The following is a 20,280-nucleotide window of genomic DNA, read 5'->3' as shown; positions in this document are numbered from 1 at the left end:
GAGAGTTATGCTAGAATGGGTGTTTATGAAAATTAAATGGTTTAAGCAATAATTTTGTAAGTTCTTAGTTAATCTAAAAAACTCTTGGATATAAATCATACTTTTGAGAGACCTAATAAATAGTATGATGTAATATTTGAGTTTAGATTACCAATAAATTTGATGTAAATCAGACGATTTTCTCGTCTTAGTAAAAACTTTGAAATAGAGTACGTATACGAGATTTAAAATCAGAGAAATGAAAATAATGAACTTTGCTCGCTGTGAATATACGATAATTTCATTCAATATTTTATATGAAAATTTTGCAAAATTTCAAACAAAAGACTCCGGACACACATATATTAGGTTGTCAAAAAAGTCTTGCGGTATTTTTAATGAATTTTCAATTGTTCATAAAATTGTTTTTGATGAATCATGCCCAGCTCTTGACCGATGCTACGGCTGCTACTATGCTTGTCTCTTTAGACCAATTTAGCAATTTTTTCACAGTTTTCGACGACAAGCCTTCCGGAGCATGGCGCATCTTCGACCACCTCTACACCAGAATGACAATGTTAAAACCATCGCTGTGCGGTGGAAATGGAAACTGTGTTGGGTCCATAAACTGCACAAATTTTATTGGCGTCTTGAGATGATTTTCGCCTTCATCGTAGTAGTACTGTAAAATATGCCGTATTTTCTCTTTATTTTGCTCCATGTTTGCGACGCTATAACTCACGAACGACTTGAAAGAAACGACAAGCAATTAAGCATGTGTTAGCGCGTGATATGGGCTTTCCAAAAAGGTATAGCACGACCCGATGCGACGAATAAAACTAGAACTACGCGCTCTCAGCGCCAACTATCGAAAATACCGCTAGACTTTTTTGACAACCTAATATAAAAAATCCAGTGAGGGAGATAAGTAAGGATAGTCCAATTTATCAAAGGAAAAGTAATTTTACTTGGTCTGGCTGAATTTAGAAGATGGCTGAAAGACCGAAAAGGGCTTAGTAACATTCCGTTCTATTATATTATTGAAATTGCGCGCGATCCAACCAAGCTTAAATCCATTCACAAAAAGTAAAATACAACAAACAAGAGAAACGGTTCTACTGCTACTGCATAGAGCGCATACAACTTAATGAGTCCAGTCTCTCGCAGCCTTCAAAAAGTTCCTTATGGTTGTTGGAGCCAATAAGAGTAATAGAAGAAGTCAAAGTTCACTTTTGTGTCACTAGTTCTTTCAACGACACTTTTACCGGTTTCGGAAGCTATCCACCTTCTTTAAAGATCCAAACTATTACATATGTAAACTAGATTGATTCAGAGATTACTGAATGCCGATACAAGCGTAATTTTCACCGAGTTGCATTTCATGGACTATGTCGTGGTAAGTGACGATCAAACATGTGCTGACTAGTTTTCATATATTCAGAGAGGTAGATCACTATAAAAGAGTTACAATAAAAGAGTCTAACAGAATAATAGATTGCTTCGTAAGTTAAGAAGGTAGTTGATTTTTTGTACTTTTAGATAATCCCATAAGCTATAGCGGCAAGCATAACTGTGTGAGCTCAAGGTACTTGAAGAAGTCTCGAGTGCCCAGTTTCAAATACGAGATGACTTCATGATGTGAGGGGTCACCTGGATTAAAAAACCTATAAAATTTTAAACTACCTCTTAGCTTGAACTCCAAACCATGACCTACGATCACCTTTGCAGTAAAAAAGCGCACACACTTACATACAATATCTTAAAGTTTCAGTGCAACTTGCTTTGTAAACAAGTTGACAGCTACTGAATTTCTAATATTTTGTTTTCATCAGAAACACAAATAAGCAGAAACACTTAGCTGCCGGCCGAAGAACAGTAATGAACCAGCTAAGCTGCTACTCAAGCAGCAGCAAAACATCCAAACATTTGCTGTCACAGCAGCTGATTCTGTCAACTTCAAAATGTCATAACGTTGACAGGCAATTCAATTCAAAGTTTAACACGAAATTTGTCTCGGCTGTGCAACAGCACACGAAGAAGAAAGCCAACATAAAGTGGAGGCAGTGAAAAGTAAACTCTGTGGCACTTGGCCACAAACATACAGACTGGAGTGTTCGTAAGTAAATGTGCATTGTCTTAACGGTATAACAGTAAATCTAACCCTTTACTCTACGCACAACCATGCTCCTTTCACCTCATCCACACCGTTCGCGCTATGGCAGCAATGACTGCTGTGCCACCAAATGGTGCAGCTTCTCAGGTTTCGATTACAAAGTTCAATTGTCTTGTCTCTTGTAATGCTTCAGGTGTTCTTTTTCGTGTTGTAGATGCACTTACATGTTTGTTGTTGTTGTTGTTTCAGTTTATTTTGTTCTCTTATTTATAATTTTTAACATGTGTGCCTCTTTTCAATATCTAATTCTTCTAATACCCTGAACGGCGTATATTTAGTTGACCGCGAAGTTTATAACCTACAGAATGACACATCGGAGAACCTATAAAATATGTACATATATATGTATATATTTAATATTCAGCATGACGAACTGCTCTGTTTGATCGTTCTCTCCTTCTTTCATGTGTATATGAATTAATCCTTCCATTTTTAAAATATCGATCTGAATTTGTGAAGGGTATTATAACTTCGGTGCAACCGAATTTAACACTTTTTCTTGTTTTTCAAGTTAATTCAATATTTTCCTAACATATACATACATATATACTTATATATTTACGTAGCGCTCATTGTTCTTCTCTGCTTGTCAATTGTTTTGTTTATCTGAAATTATTATGCTAAACGAGCTGCAAATGCCGTGTAAGTCGCTTGCCTATATAAGCTTACATACAAACAAACACATGTACCGTTAGCGGCACATCCACGTACCCGCCCGTTGTTTCCACCTACAGTTCTCTTCTTCTTATATAAGCTTAATACTCCCGGTGTATTGTATTTACATGCCAACTTTTTCCAACTTTCAGATATTTAATCACTTACACACAGACGTGAGGTCGCTGCCAACGCTTCACCAATTCTCACACTACTATTTATTGGTTATTCTCTTCATGGGCAAGTTCGTTCTGTCAATATTTGGATTCGTTTTGTCAGTTGATAATTAATGCATGGCTTTTGTTGGTTAAATTACGATTATGAGAAAATTAAATAACATTAAGCTGGCATAATTTATTAATATTATTGTTTGTTATGTAAAATATGGTTATGTATTATGTTGCTGCATACTGATTATTTAATACGGAGAATATATGTAAATAAATTTAACTTTGTAAAGATTTATGTAAAAGCAATTACTTTGTCTTGGTTCATGTTTCTGACACCATTTCAGATGAACTCATACCAATACTTCTTTCAAAAAATATTGGCATTTCAAAAAATATTTGCAACCTCAAAAGCTTTCACCTTCTCTTAATTGTCGCTAATCCTACTTCTAGGATATGAAAGTTCGTAAGGATTGGTTCGACAAGGCACCATAGACCAGCTTTTCATAGAGCGCAACTAAAATCTTCGCACTCTTGCACATGAGATTTTTCAACACTACCGTGTAAAACCAAATACCTACTATATCTGTATTTTCTTAAATATTATCTTCATAACTCTATATAACCTAGATTTAAACGGGCTATTATTTTTTGTCGAAAATTGGCTACCTAAACTAGTTTCGATCACTGAATTGTGATTGCGTGTGGAACCTACTGCTCAATATAACTTATGCTGATCATTATCGTCTTGAAATAGTTCCAATAATCAATACAAAATCAAGTTCTTTAAGATTTTAATCTTAAGATTCTCACATAATATAATTATAAGAAATCTACAGGCATTATTAGGGATGTTAAAACCCCTATTATTTTTAATCGATATTTCATTTCATTACATACCCATATACATAGTGCTGCATTTACTTTTGACTAGAATTGCAAATTTTTCCCAAATGAGGCAGCCTCTCGGCAATTGTTAGGTTAAGTTAGGTTATGTTAATCTGCGCGCCTAACGAGCTACGCTAGACCAGTTTTGGTTCTTTGCGATGCCAGTTGAAGTTCCGTTACGAAATTTAAGCGGAGTAGTCATCCTATCATATGGCTGTCCTTGAAGCGAATTTGAATAGAATATGTGTCCTCACTACCGATACCTTCTTTCAGGGTCTCATAACGCGGAGTCTCACAATGCTAGAAGCATAGTCTTACTAATCCGTGACAAGTGGACAAGAGATGGTCCAATGTTTCACTGGTATCTTGTTCTGGACGTTTTCTATAGTCTTTTCGATCTGTCCGGCACACTCCACAGGCGTGTGCCATATCGTATTCTGCAGTCTCTTTTATAGAGAGACAGTAGGAATTTTTTGTAGTCTTGATTTACCATTTTGCACATGACCTTTACAGTTTGCACAATTAAATTGTTTCATTATGTTCAGTCCAGATCGTCGTATAGCCAACGCATAGGTTTACCAATGTTGATCACGTTTTTGGATGACAACCGTCCACCATACTTGGCAATCTCGTCCCCTATTTCATTGTCCTCATTGCCCGGTGACTTGTCCCCCAGTAAAAGCGAAGTGCTTCAACCAACATTCTCTACTGCCATACTAGGCTGTGCACATTCTTTGAGAACAGGAAATAATCACTGGGGCCCAGACCTGGAGAAAACGTTGGATGCGGAATTAATTCGAAGCCCAATTTGTGGGCTTTTGCCATCGTTTTCACTGACTGGGTTCATTGTCTTAGTGAAACATCACTTTTTTCTTCAAATGCGGCCGTTTTATGGCGATTTTGTCCTTCAAACGGTCGCAATTTAATGTTCCTCCATGCGCATTACAAAATACAAACGCTATAGTCTTACCTGCCGACTCTTTCGGTTTTCCACGCCACATTGCCACATATGCATAGATGCAAAAACTCGGGTTCATTATGTTTGAACAGCTTCACACACTGCTCCGTATAATTAACTCGTCGTTGTTTTTGGTAAAAAGTCAGCTCGTGGCACGATCAATTCATATCTTCAGACTCCCTGTTATCTCGAACATTTTCACTTTAAGGTCATTCAAAATTACTTTTTGGACTTTTTGAGGTTTTCTTCGGTAAAAACATATTTCAGGCGTCCACTTCGTTCACCGTTTTTTGGTGCTCATTTCAGCACTTCTAAACTTAACATTCAAATCTTTGATGGTTGATTTCTCTGGGGCAGTGTCCAGTGTCGTAATCAAGCCAAATGTCCCCAATTTTGCATGGCTTCACTTAAAATGATATAATTCACAAACTAATTATCCAATAGTTGTCGAATTTATACATGTGTCCTTTGCAGGTAAGGGCTAAATAAAACTCATGTGGATTTATCTCAGTAGCGCCATTTATGTGTCAGGCCCGGGACATTTCAGTTTTTTGTGTGTTTCGGAATTTCTAGTTTACTGCCAGTCATATATGTATATCACTCACATTTTTAAATTCGAAAGCTTGCCAAAATTGGAAAACTAACCGCTTTACCCAATTTTGAAAGAACTGCACTTCAATGGACATACAGAATTTTTAATAAGCATGTTATTATTTTTAAATACAGGCTTTAACAAAGCTTACCAGATATTAAGACTACATTTACATAATTTTGTAGACAACAACAAACGGCATAAAAAGTGTGCAGAGGAAGTACGGCATGCTTGTGGCCATATAAGCCAAAGAGCTTAGCATGTCAAGTAGCGCCGACTAACTCTTAAACCGTTGAAGAAGAGACAATACTGTTAAACAAAAAGAAATATGTCAAAGCATAAAGAACGCCAATAGTGGTCATTATTGTTGGTTGCAAGTATAAATACTCGTCGCTACCTGTTGCACCTGTTATTAACGCATTTTTTTTTGTTGGCGCACTTTTTGTAACTGCTTTGCATAATGCTCACGCGCCTAAGCGGAAATGCGGCAACCTTCTATTTTCCCGCACAACAACAGTAAATAAAGTATGCGACAAATTGCGACCATTTATGGTATTAAAGTGAACTTGTGGAACAATAATAAATTGAAGAATGCGGGCTAGCACAATTTGGGCCAAGCTTCTTGTTGTTAAAGTGGTGTTTTTCGATACATGCTAAGAAAAAAAAAATGGAATATCAAACAANACTTTATTAAAGATATTTCGAATTTAAAAACAGTTTTTTTTTTTTTTTCTTAAATTCTGTCAAAGTACCTATGGTATAAGAAAAGATTTGTACAAAACAAACAAAAAAGTGTCTTAGTCGGTATATTGAAACAGTTATTCTTCTTACTTTTGGCACAAGAGAGACTTTCAGAGCGAAAAATAACGTTCTACAATTCGTATCTGTATAATAGGTCCAGTGGATGAATGTAATTTAACAACTCCGATGATGAATAAAGTCATCGAAACATTTTAAACCGCTGTTATATGTTGCTGACCTTCTGTCGAAATTTCCCGTAAGAAAATAGATATCATTGTCTAACCGCCATAAAAATTGAAGTATTTTAAAGATCACCCTTTATTAACACTCAAACATAACTAACTATAACTGCGATTGTAAACATTTACCTCCGCGCACGTGACATCCCCACCATACGCTAAATCCGTGTTGGGTTTTTTCGCGCGTCGATCCTCAAAGCCCCGTGGCGTACAGTTCACATTTTGATGGATAATTCTACGATTCTTTGCATTTTAAACGCATTAATAAAGTAATTAGCGTTTTTTCTATCCACTTTAGTTTCGCGACGTATCTTTTCTTTTCTAACACACCTCATCGTTCATTGCACGAGTGCAAAACTCATTAAAATGTGCGACCATAAAACGAGCTTCACGTTGACGGTCTAACTCATGACGAGTTATTAGAAATGTGGCATGGTTGCACATGCTATTTTCTTTCTCTACGCTTTTTAAGTAGAGTTTATGGAAAATAGTCGTAGCTTGCAAATATGGCAGTACTTTGAAGTGCACCGATCGCACGCTTTGGCTTTTAATGCCGTTTATTAGCGCCTTTTTATACACGGACTTAGTATATATTCGTGTGTATGCTATTTGTTGATGCGTATATGAGATACGAATATAATTTATTACGACTTCATATTAAGTAATACGCATAACTGTTTCCAAAGTTCAAGGAAAGTCACGTCGATTGAAAGAGCTTGGCATAGTTGTTTAATTTAATAGATTTAAGGTAGAACTAACAACGCCTTCAATATAGTGGTGTCTACGATGCGCCAAGTTTTGGAGAGGAACGAATCGAACAAACTACATATATAGTACGAAACGCTCAAAAAGACGAGCAGCACCTGTGGTGCAAATCTGCCCTAACATGTCTTCTGATGTATGCGCAAAAGTTTTATTTTCATTTAAACCATTAAGTATATTTAATTAAATCGATAATTTTGTTTCTCATTTACATTCTTTTTTATATTTATTTATTTATTTATTTATTTATTTTTTTTTTTTTTTTGTTTTGCTAAAAGAAGAAAAAGCGGGTAGAAGAATGGCGAATCGCAGGCAGATTGTGTAGATATATTTGCTAGAAAAAACTGCTTTGTTTATATTTCTTTTGGAAATTTAATAAATATGTTTCTCCTTTTTTTATTTTTTATTTCTCCTTTCTGAAATACATTTCATTATCTTCATTAAGATCAAATTCGGGGTAAGAACTACGTTTTCGTATATGGGCTAGATTATAGCAGAAAGCGCATATTTATCTAGAAATTATTATTTAGCCTACTATATACATATGTTATATATATATTAATAGTATATTAATAGTAGTGATAAAAAAAGTCCTCAGACACGTTAGTAAATAATTATCATATATCATGTTTTACCGGCATCTGGCGGGGCTTGCCGTTCTGTTGATTAAAGTGGTATTCCAATAATTGAGTTTGTTCTAAACGACATTTTTTTTTAGTTTGACTTTCGGTGCTCACTTTTATTTTTATGACCTTTTCTTCGTATTTAGAAATGGTTTCAGAAATGTTGGGGTACCTTGCGTAAACCCTGGGATGAAATGAGGCTCAACTATAGTTTCATTTCTCTGTTTTTACCACCAATCGTATATTGATTTTATGATTATGTATATGTGAACGAAATCAGTTTTATATTTATTTTACAATTGAGTAAGAGCTTTAGCTCTGCCACATTTCAATTCAAAAGAACTTTCCTATTGTTAAGCTTGTTATTGAATAAAGCTTTTAAAATCTTTTTAAAAGTTTTCTTCGTGTACCTTAATTAGCCACGTCCTCTAGAACAAGATTATCCTACAGTCAAATCCTTTCAGCATTAATTGAACCCAAAATCTTAACAAATTTCTCTTTAAAAATTTTTCAAAATCAGTTATCAGAAGTGATGCCGGCTTTCTACGTTAATGGAACCTAAACAACTAATAGAAGACATTATCAGTACCACGACTTCATCGAAAAATTAACGAAATCACGGCGCTATTCCAGCAAAAATTTAGTTCAGGTTATTCTATGAAGAATTATACTCTGAAAATATGGAATTTGAAAATAATCGGAAGAATCGCTTAAATAAATTTGAAAAATGTAAAAAATAATATAATTTTGTTTTTGAACTGATTGATGTGCCACTTGCTGTAACTCAAAAATTATTTAAAACTGAAATATGAAAATCGATTTCTTAAAGCAAAAGTACGGCCTCAAAAACATAAAACTGAGGTTATGTCGGTCTGAGGTTATGCTTAAAAACATTTTCGAAAAGTTAGTCTATTGTAATATGTGGTAGTCCCACATTCCAATTATTTACATATGTATGTACATATATGACTTCAAAGGAATTTAACTGAGATTACGTGAGGCTTATCAGTATTCACAATGCTGTCTTTTGATGGGCTGTCATTCAATATATATTAACTAAGAAACATATTAATCGTTCCATCATTAGTTAGTCTGACTATTGCAGTTTGATAAACATAAAAACAATAAAAAAAACATCTGTGAAAAATGAGTATGCATTAGTTATTCATTTTCTTCCATTTACGAGTATGTTCATTGCATACATACATATAAATTTACATAAATACATTTAATTCATCGATATTGTGCACTGTCACGGGCGATTATGCGACGCTGCCAGACATTGGGTTAGCTTTTGCTGACAGCCTTGCAATTAGGAAAGATAAACGCTTCATTGAACAGCGTCTTGTGCAATTTCATATGCCAATATGTATGTATACATATGTACATATGTTTATCTGTGTTTTCTCACAAGTTCCCTCATATGTTAATGCACAATATCTACACTCTGTTTTCATAAATAAATTAACAAAGTCGACACTTGTACAGTGGCACTTGCTGGCGAATATGTCATTCATATATTCATGAAACATACAAGTCATTAGTTATAATTTTATATTACTAACATATTTACTGAACAAAATATGTATATATGTATGTATATGTATGTATGTAAGTATGAGCATTTTTACACTTTGCTCAGTTTATTTATAAACAACTTTGTCGAGAAAAACGTGCGGAAAATTCCTTTGGTCATGTCAACCACATGTACGAATACAAAATACCCTGTTGGAAAAAGCAAACTTATTAGACCGCACCGATTTAATAGTGTTATAAATGTAGTGAGTGCTACTTACCAGTGTTGAAGCATCAGTAAACAGTGCTTTTGAATTACTACTGATATGTTTTGTTACTTTCTTTCGTTTGAAATGAGTCTCTTAAATTCTCAACCAGTTTGAAAATGAGAAGCCAACATCTACAGCTAGTTTCAAATAAGTTTAGTATGGACTGATTTCTTTAAAGGAGATTTCTTTTAAGGAGCAACGTATAAAAATATAATATATTAAATTACAGAAGTCTCTCTCTAAGCGAGCGATATATAGACATTATAATACCTAATCATATAGAACTAATATTTTTCTTTCATTATAAAAATTGACCAGCAGCTTATACATATATATACATTAAACCATATACATTTTTTTTTTTTTTTTTTAAATACCAAATGACCTACGTATAATGTCCAGTATTTTCCAGGAATAATAAACCGGATACTGACGGATTATAACCAGGTTCTGTCATCCAAAATTGAGTTAAGTGAATATATCGGAAAATTCTCAAGAAACCTTTTATTCGGCAGATCGTTTAGAAACATAATTGTACCTTAAGCTGTTACAAACAAATTATTGATTACCGGGCAATAGAGTTCGAAGCTCTGAAGTTAGAGATCTGGCCTTTAAAATTGGATTTCACAATCGCTTCTTGCTCCGTTTTCTAATACACGATAGGTGGTATAGAAACAAGAGCATTAAGTTAGTTCTTATGGCGTTCAAGTCATTTATACTTGTACAACTCTTTTATATTTCTGAAAACTTGCTGTCGAAACTAACATATTAAATTTCATAAAACTTTAATTTTACTTTGGTGAAAACCCAGCCATGAAATCTAAAAAATACCAATTGATTCGAAATCCCTGAGTCGCTTAGGAAGTCTCAATTCTCATTTGTAAATATTTTTGCGGTCACTCAGTCATTCAATTTCAAACCTAGGAAATTTCCTACATTCCAGCCGCCACGCGCATCGCAAAGAAAAGAACAAAGAGCTAACACGCGTCAAAGCTGATTTCTGCTCAGGCAGTTAGTCAGTGAAATGCTTACAAAATAGTTTTGCCCCTTTACAAGATAAACAAATTGCGCGTTAATTTCGCTGTGAAAGAGTACGTGAATGGGTGGCATACGGGCGTATGCATCTATAGAGTTTATGCTCATGTACTCCTATATATATATGTACATATATACATACTATATATCAGTGTATCATAAACTCCTATATTTATTTGTAAAAGTCTCATTTTTCTGTGCTCATGTGGTTGCGTATAAAAATATTGCTATTTTGCGCTTACCAGACTTGAGGGCGACATCTGGTGGGCATATTAACAGCGATGGTAATGAACTTGAGATCTAAAAATAAACTTCGCTCGAAATGGTTTCGTATGAAACTTTTTGTTGATAAATTTCTTTATTGAATGTATTTACAATCTGGTTGAACTGTTTAATAAATAAATTATACCCGACATGATATCAGACTGGCAGAAGTATAGTATTCTGAGGATCTTTGTGGGATTCCAAAGGGATAATCCAAGGCAAAATGTGTATGTATAATAGTTTATTAACTTCCAAATATCCGCACTACCACAAACCAAAGTTTAAGATATTAATACTCGTAGAAGAAGAATTATCAATTCTTAAAGAATAGTTTGTGTGCCACAATGTTATAGGCGCTGTAGAGCCGTGTGACAAATAAAAGTATGCGAGTTTTGTATCTTTCGGATCACATGATTATATTCGCCTCCTCGGATCTGGCTTTTGTCGCGTTAGCCCTTATGGCAGGAGTTTTAGAGGCACTTGGGTATGTCTCATCCAAAATTTACATGCGACTATGCTGAAAATAGTTCAACTATTTTTTCTTGTCCAGCGCTAGACGATAAGTTCACCTAAGCCTGAATTCGATGCTCTGAATTTGTATTGTGAATTTTTCAGACCAAGTTTAGAATTATATCATTGTTTAGAACTCAATGATATATCGTTTGAGAGACAATATTTAAAACACAAATATAAAAAATATAACGACCGTATTTGCAAACAACTTTTAACCAACAAACTCATAACCCTGTATAAATTGAAATCGTTCTTGTTAAGCAGCATTTTGAAAAATGTGGTTCCGAAAAAACGGGTTCAAAGTTTCAACTACTTAAGAAATTCCTGCAAGCCGTCCCTCTTTAGAACGCTGCCAATCAAAAACTATTCATGATACGACCTTGCCGATTTCACAGGGTATTTTTCAAAACATAAACTACGGAAAAGTAACTAAAAACTGCGTATTGTTGAAACCTTATGGTCTCTTGGGAACTTGCTACGTGAAGCTTAGACCGCAAACGAGTAATATTGATAAACAATTTTTAAGAAAGCTCGAGTTCAAGTAATGACTGTAGATGCCAAAGCAATCAAAGTTACAACAAGTTAAAGCAGTTAAAGGTGATGAAGTGCCTGCAATTTGGAAAGCGAAGTAAATCGTAAATTTGATCGAACTAGTTTTAAGTCTTTCTTACAAAAATAAAAAGCTTTACTGTATTTTTAAGTCGTAAAAGAGGATTGAGCAGGGAACTGAAATAGCTGAGGTGCGCGTGAAAAGAACTTACAATCAACTTTAGGGTTTCCTACCCAACTTTTTTATAAGGTAATCTGGTTGAAAATTTAATTTATTGCAATACTATTGTAGTATTGTAATACTATAGTATTGTAAAAGACACGGAAGAATCCACAATTCTCTTTGTCATTCTATTTCCTGCCATATTAAGGTCAAGTATGCATGAAGTGCTCATGTAAATTTCTTGTTTTTGCCAACTTTAAATTATCATAAATAAGCTTTCCTTTGAAGCCAATTTAATGTAAACTGTAAACCGAGATTTATTAACAAACCATAATACCGTTCGAAATGCGACTGACAGTAAACATGAAAATTGTTTTAAAAACTGACAAATCATCGCAGATGATTGCAAATGATAGAGAAGAGTAATAAGAAATTGTAAATATGTGTGGAAGCAACATTTAGAAGGAATCTTACGTGGGTTGCATTACGGTGAGAAAATTACAATAAGAATACACTTATCCACATACACAGGCATATAAAACTACCGACATGCCATAACCGTTGTGCGACAACAATGCAGACTCATTAGCCTTCTTTTGGCTGAAACTGAAAAAGAAACTTAAAGAAATGACACATTCTCTTGCAAAATGTAAGCAAGGAAGTGCTGATAACCGATATATAGAAGATTGCATTACAGTACTTGTTATTTCTGGAAGCAATTACATACATGTATGTGTCACCATTGTAAGGCCCTGCTCGGGATGTGCCCTCCTGCCGTTATGTCAAACATTTAAAATGTACAAATTTCTGTTATGTCATTTTGACAGTTTCTTATAGCAACAAAAAAGAAACCAACTCAGTTAACTTTGTTGTAAAAATTTACGTTTACATATGTATATATGCTGTAGTTGCAAATGCAACCTTTGTAGCGTGCATTTACAAAAAAATGTTGTAAAAGAAAGTCTCGCATGCAACACCGCGTTGTCATTGTGACAGCGCAGCCAATGCTTGACCAGCCTAAGCGTTTGATAAATGACATTGCAACGGTGATGGTGTCAGTTAAGAAATTTCGAATGGTGATGAGCGATGGAGATTAACGCTGTAGCTCATATACGAGGTGTGTTCAAAAAGTATCGCGAATTTTGTATTTTTTCAAAAACTATTTATTTATGCATGAATATATATTTTTCCCCTTCAAAGTAAACCCCATAAGATATTATACACTTGTGCCGACGGTTTTTCCAATGCTCGAAGCACTTCAAACAATCATTTTTTTTTTTTATCTTCTTCAGCTCCTCCTTCGATACCGTCTTTATCTCGTCAAGAGAAGCGTAACGTCGTCCTTTCGTGGGCCGCTTCAGTTTAGGGAACAAGAAAAAGTCACAGGGGGCCAGATCTGGGGAATACGGAGGCTGCGGCATCACTAGTGTGTTGTTTTTGGCCAAAAAGTCGCGCACAAGCAACGATGTGTGAGCAGGGGCGTTATCGTGGTGCAAAAGCCAATTTTTGTCACATCTTCTCGGCCTTCTAAGAACATTTTGTACCACCGATAAACGTTGCTTCGGTCCAAGGTAGCTTCTCYGTATGCCACAGTCAACATTCGGAATGCATCGGCGCACTTAATTTCATATTTCACACAAAAGTTGATACAGGTTCTTTGAACCATTTTTTTGAATAGGTAAAAATGGAAGACGATCCAAAACACGTGCAAGCAAAGCAGCTGTCAACAGTTAAATGAACATTCAAAATGGCCGAGCTTGTCGGTATAAGTGAGAGACATGAGTACCAACGCAATACTTTTTGAACATACCTCGTACATACATATATGGAAAGGTAAAGAATTCCCTATTCTACTTCAGATATTTTGATTACAATATCCGTCTTGCTTTCGATTTATTGAAATTGTCTTGATGCACATTTTCTTCTTCATTTTAACTGTAGTCGAGTCATTCCAAAAGAGTTTCTTAAGTTTGCTCGAAATTCAAAACAAACTTGTAATCGAAGGTTTTATTTTTTTCCTAATTGTATTTTTTCGAACAAAATCTTTTAATTCCCAGCAAAAGCAAAATACTGGTATAAAATGTTTCCAAACCGCCTACTAGATTCACAGCTCTCTTAAAATACATTCAGTAGTTTCGATTATTTGGCCTCCATTGAAATGAACACATAAAAGAAGGAAATAAGTCAACTATTTTTCACTGACGATGTGAATATGGGTAAGTCCAATAAAAAATAATGTATTACTATGGCATCAGAAAATATTTTCTTCTTCTCGGAAATTGCGAGATACTAGAATCACAATTTTTATTTAATACCTCGGAGAAGAGCTATATGTGACCTGGTCTACGAAAAGGGAGCTAACGTGCGAAAACTAGTTTTCTGGAAAACAACTCGCTTCGTCAGTTTCTCGTTATCTCATTAATTGTTCTCCTTTCCRGAGGCTTCAAGGACGTCCAGTAAGTGTTGTTTTTGGTCGGAATATTATTATAGTTCATCGTGTAAGTTGATAGTGTGGAACATTTAAAAAAGTTATATTTTTCGTATTTTTACTCTTCTTTCTCTAAATTTTTAGGGAACTTTCAAACAAGTTATGACTTTTTGGATTCTATCACGTGAAAAAGCATCTCATCTTCCATCCGAATCAACTAAAAAGTGAAAATTGATTCTTTGACACCTAAGCCCCCCTTATATATAATTTTTCGGCATCAATTAGAATACAAGATGTAAATAGAAGAGAAAAAAACATCAATTATCGATTTCAATGTACTTCTTACAGTCGAAAACTGCAAGAAAATAAGTTTATTTCCTTCACAAAGCAGTACAATCCAGCTGTGCTAAAGCACTCATATTAGACATATGGTCAGTGAGCTCTACAGCATTATTGTGAATATTTTATCGAAATGGTTGTCAAATTATCTGACAAAATGAGACAGCGCTTATTAAAAAAATAATTTATGATTCAAATGTTCATCAATATTAATTGGTATTCCTTCTCTGTTTCCAGCACATTTGATATTATAGCAATATTTTATCTTTGATATCTTCAATGATCTGGAGATCCACAAATGTGCTAGCTTTTCCAAAAAAAAAAAATTCAAACAATACCTCTCGTTAGGTTTGGCTGGCTGCTAAAGTCCAGATCCCGAACTCAGGCTGATCTGGTCGTTTGGAACTCAAATCTGGAGCTCATCTGATTCAAAGTTTAAAGTAATTCAAACATTTCAAAATTAAGTTCATCGCACTAGGTAAGCTAAGCTGAGCCAACAAAACTATTTTCACAAATAGGCCAGACTTTTAGAACTGATTCTGGCAGGATGGATTTCAGTAATCCAAATTTACTTCCATTATCAATCTTAACCGAATTTCAAGCACAGTGGAATATTTTTCAGAATTATTTTATTTGCTAAAGTGAGGCAAATTCAACGTGATAAAAATATTCAGCGATGTGGTGATACCAGACAATGAATGTCTCCCTTCAATTTTTCAGAGTACTCCTTCGCTTTGCTTACTGTATGTGCCACTAGTTATGTATATTAATGTGAGCCGGCACTTGAATTTTCAACAATTTTTCGAGGATCAATTTTCATAGAAAAATATTGAATTTTCATATTTTTCTGTGTTCTACCGATTTTTATGCCATTATCTGTCAAACCTGAGGACAATTATTAGACCGCGGTAAATGTGTTTTTTTTTTTTTTTACTTTAAAAAAATAAGAAATCCGCTGTGATAACATTTAGTAGAAGGAATCGGATGTGAAGACAATAAGAAAATACATTGTGGAAATATAAAGAAATCAATATTAAGGGTTTCTATATGTATGCTGTTGAATATCAGTATATGTATTTATCCATCGAAAAATTATGGAAACTCCTCTCTCTTTGGGTTTGGATGAATTCAATGTACTGTCCGTGTTATTTATAGGACAATATTTAGTTTTATTGAGTAGGTTAGAAATATATTGATGAGTCCTAATATATTACAAATAAGCAAGGATTCTTCCATAAAAATTACAACAACCAATAATACTATAATAGTATTAAATTTTAGCCTTGCATTTGCGTAGTACCATCGAAAACAACATTGCTAGCAAAATCTGAAGGAAACAAGAGAATGAATGACCTGAAAGTGATAACACTTGCGACAGCAAAGTTGGAATACAAAATCAAGCCAAAAACAATATAGGAGCGAAGCCAGCAATTAAGTAACAACACACGTACAACCGCAGCTCAGCTAAGGCGAATAAAAAGTAACGATGTGGAAAGCAACAACAAGAATAAGAACAACAACCAAGGCTTAAGCATATCTCAAGAGCCAAAAAAAAACAAAAAAAAAACCAGACCAATAATTTTAATAATACATTTCAGTTACGCGGCGAACACGTACGACGCCTATACGCAAGACAACAAAAAATAACAGTGCAAAACAACAACAACTATAACAAAGAAATACGCAACAGGAGCTAAAGTCGCGCTTCAGACACGCTTGCAATGCTCAAATCAACTCCACTCAACTGCGAAAGCGGCCGTCCAGACCTGTCTTGGGTTCTCCTACAGCTGGTTTCGTATGCACACACACACACACACACATGTGTATATCCAAATGGACATAGTCAGTTCATGTTGAAGAACGCATGACATTTAAATACATACAACATATCTTTAGCAATAGCAACAAACAATGAATTACAACAACAAATGCTAAAGTAAAAACACGCTAAAAGCCAGTGGGGTGCAGCTATACACACACACACATATAATCATGATCAGTTTTTTGTTTATGCACCAAAAAAAAACTATCGTAAAAAAAAAAAATAAATAAAAACATATACATGCGTACATATGTAGGCATATAAATATACACATACACACAACAGCCTATTTGCTGTGGGTAGCATGAAGAATAAGCAGCATAAGAAGCATAAAGGCGAGTGTAAGACAGGTAGCCAACAGCCAGTCATGGGCAGCTGACAATCGCATTAAGTTGCGCACTAAAAAGATCAATACAACAACAACACCAATAAGAGCCAGACCCAGTGAAAAGAATCAGCGGCAGAATGCCAGCAGCGTTGGGCAGCATAATCAAGGCGAGGGCAAACAGACGGATTCACCAAAAACGAAAAATCGGCACGCTGATAAAGAGACTTCGAACACATGAGTGTTTCAGATACTTCAACATACACATATGGACAAAATAATAGGTGTATTACATTTTACCAAAATATCGTGAAATCATATGCAATTAAAACAAATTTTTCTTTAGTAATAAAAGTATTTATCTTTATTAAACAGAAATACTTTGCAATTTTCTTACTGTAAGCTTTAAAACAAAAAATTCAATTTTTTTTTTTTGTCAGTTTGTGATATTTAAACTAATATAAATTTGGAAATACTCAAATACTTACTTTGGTATGGTAAATAGTACGAATTAACAACTTCTTTACGAAAAATATGAACTACACCTATTTTAATGGCCAAGCAAAATTAAATGAACAATGATCACTCGTCACTAAAAAGCAAAATCACCGAATGAGTAATGCAAACTGTTGACACCACCATGCTACTAAAACGCGTCCATCATAAAAACATAGCGGTATTAAAAATAAATAACAGTTACAACACTTTTTGACAAAAAAATGGCACCACGCATAGGCACACCTATTATTTTGTCCATATGTGTAAATACGTATGCGTAATATATACACGCTCATATAGATATCTGTAGATGTATGTATGTTTACATACATATGTATGTACATACGAACGAGACGTTGTGTTGATCTGCTAGCCGGGAGCACTAAAATCTTACGAATATACAATTTTGAGAAATGGGAGCACAATTAATTCAGTTTAAAAAGGCACTTAAAAAAGCTTGAAAACATAATATTGTGGGGTATGTTGAAAACTTAACAAGATCTTAATAATAATGACTTTTTAGGATTCTACCGGTCAGAAAACACACGAAACTAGAAAACAAATAAATTCAACTCCTTTTTTTGGGTGAAATTAACAACAGAATGGCAGAGTGTATTTCTAACAAGGATCACAGCTGATCAAAATGAGTTTATTAATAAGAAAAATTTTACTATACCACCCCGTTAGAAGGTGTCAACTTCTATCCGCAATCAAAAACTAGGTAGGTTTCTAAGTTTCTTGTTTATAATCCATATTTTTCACACCTTTAAGAGCATAACGGAAGGGAGAGCTAGATTCTTCAAGAAAAAAAGCTTATCTTTGATAAAAGAAGGCTCTAAAACTGAAATATTTAGGATCCTTATCACAGACTTGTCTTTCCTCTGTCGTATTTCGATCACCTTATTGACAACGGTTAGATCTGCGTTAAATAAATTTTTAAGATTGTCAAATATTTAGATAAGTGTTTAAAAACAAGGCTCATAGCTTTGAGGAAAAAAAAGAATTATCAAAATTTTTAACCACTTCCACAAAACAAAACCTTTAAAAAGTCACTGATCCAACTAGGTACGGCTTCAAAATACTCTATCTCTACTACTCGAAAGAAACTGAAGAGTCCAAAGTCAAAATTTTTAATATTTAAAGTGCCTTCCTCTGAAAAACGTTAATTGTTGACTGCTATCTTCGTAAACTTCCAATTAACTAAGTGAACGTGAATAAAACACCTAAATAATATTTTCCCAGATATGGTTAAAACTCTATTATTTGAAGCTTTACTTATAGTCCGTTTGAAATTATAAACAATGTTACATCAGCTTTATGATTTCTAGTAATTTCGAAAAAAAAAGAACATGAAGGAATAACTCATACCTAGAACAACTCAATAATTATACCATAGTTGAGAGTAAGCGTTTTCGGTTCGAAATTTCTCTGTTCTCTATGATTAAGTTCTAATAACCATCTCTCTTTAGAAACCATCTCGGCAGATATTAAGAAGTATAGATGGAAAGTATTAAATTACTTTCAATTAGTGGAACAAGCACGTCGAAAAAGTTCAATGAATTAAAAAGGGTTAATATAGATAAATGCTTGAAAAAATTCGAGAGCTTAATCATAAATCAAATGAAAAACGTTGCAGTGGTCAGGCAGCCCAAAACTAGAGTAGAGGGAAAGTTTCCGACAGTGTACTCTTCCTCCAATCCTTCCCGTAAGCTCTGATTCAGTTGTAAACTGAACCCTTGAAGGTACGTGAGCAGAGAAGCGATAGCTAGGGCTAGGCTCAGCGACCTGGCATATGAAGTATTTTATAATGAACTCCAAGTGTGTGAACACTCGATAAGTTTTTCGCGAGTATAGCACAAGAATTCCGTAGAACATTATGGGCACAACTATTCCTTAATGCAGAAAAATAACTACCTTTGGTGAGAGCCCCCGCATCAGTGCTTTGCAATGGATGCCTTCCTTGCTCTCTGTGGTTTTCACAAGAGCTTTTTGTCTAAAATGAACACTTGGTATTGTATTTAACTCTGTCAGTAGACCGAAGATGGGTTCTCCCCGTTAGTGGTGGATAGGTAGCCGGGAGTTTTTACTTCCTAGTAAATAAAACCAGTTCGGTGTTGCTTGGATTTAAAGTGATGCCGTCTTCAGCAGTCCAGTTGCTAATGATATCGAGGTATTACTGAGTTAGCTAGATAACGTATTCAGAAATCTTATCTCAAACGCGGAGACAATCACGTGATAAACGAACCAGTTCTGAAATGTTTAACAATTTCTCTTCTTCCATTTCTTCTTGTATGGAAAACATTTTATCGAAGTTTGGCGTAAAAAATTGTCCAAGTTACCGGTGCAATATCCGAAGAAATTTTTCAGATCGGAACATTATAGCCCATTGCTGCCATGTAAACTGATCGACCAAAATCAAGTTCTTGAAAAGTAAAATTGAACCCGTGAGGAGGATTTTAGCTTAAGTTCAGTCAAAGTCAACGGTTCTTCTTGTTATTTAAGTACATATCCGTATATCTTTTGGTGATTTGAAACTATTCATATTTGTATGTCTGTTTACAGTAATTAAGTGCACCGTTATATTTTAAGTAATTGATTGTATATGAAAGACTGCTATGGATAATTATTAATCTCAGCGACACACTCTCACAAAAATCTCAAAGCTGTGGTAGAGTAGTTAAACGTCGATATGAGCTTTTAATGCAATGATTAAAAGCCAGTAGCAGGAGAATTAGCAAAAAGGGAAGACGCAAAGCCAACTTGAAGTGCGAGCAAAGCAGGGGA

Source organism: Bactrocera latifrons, unplaced genomic scaffold, assembly GCF_001853355.1.
Source record: "Bactrocera latifrons isolate USDA-ARS-PBARC rearing strain unplaced genomic scaffold, ASM185335v1 scaffold_18, whole genome shotgun sequence".
NCBI classification, from domain to species: domain Eukaryota; kingdom Metazoa; phylum Arthropoda; class Insecta; order Diptera; family Tephritidae; genus Bactrocera; species Bactrocera latifrons.
This window is presented reverse-complemented; position numbering follows the sequence as displayed.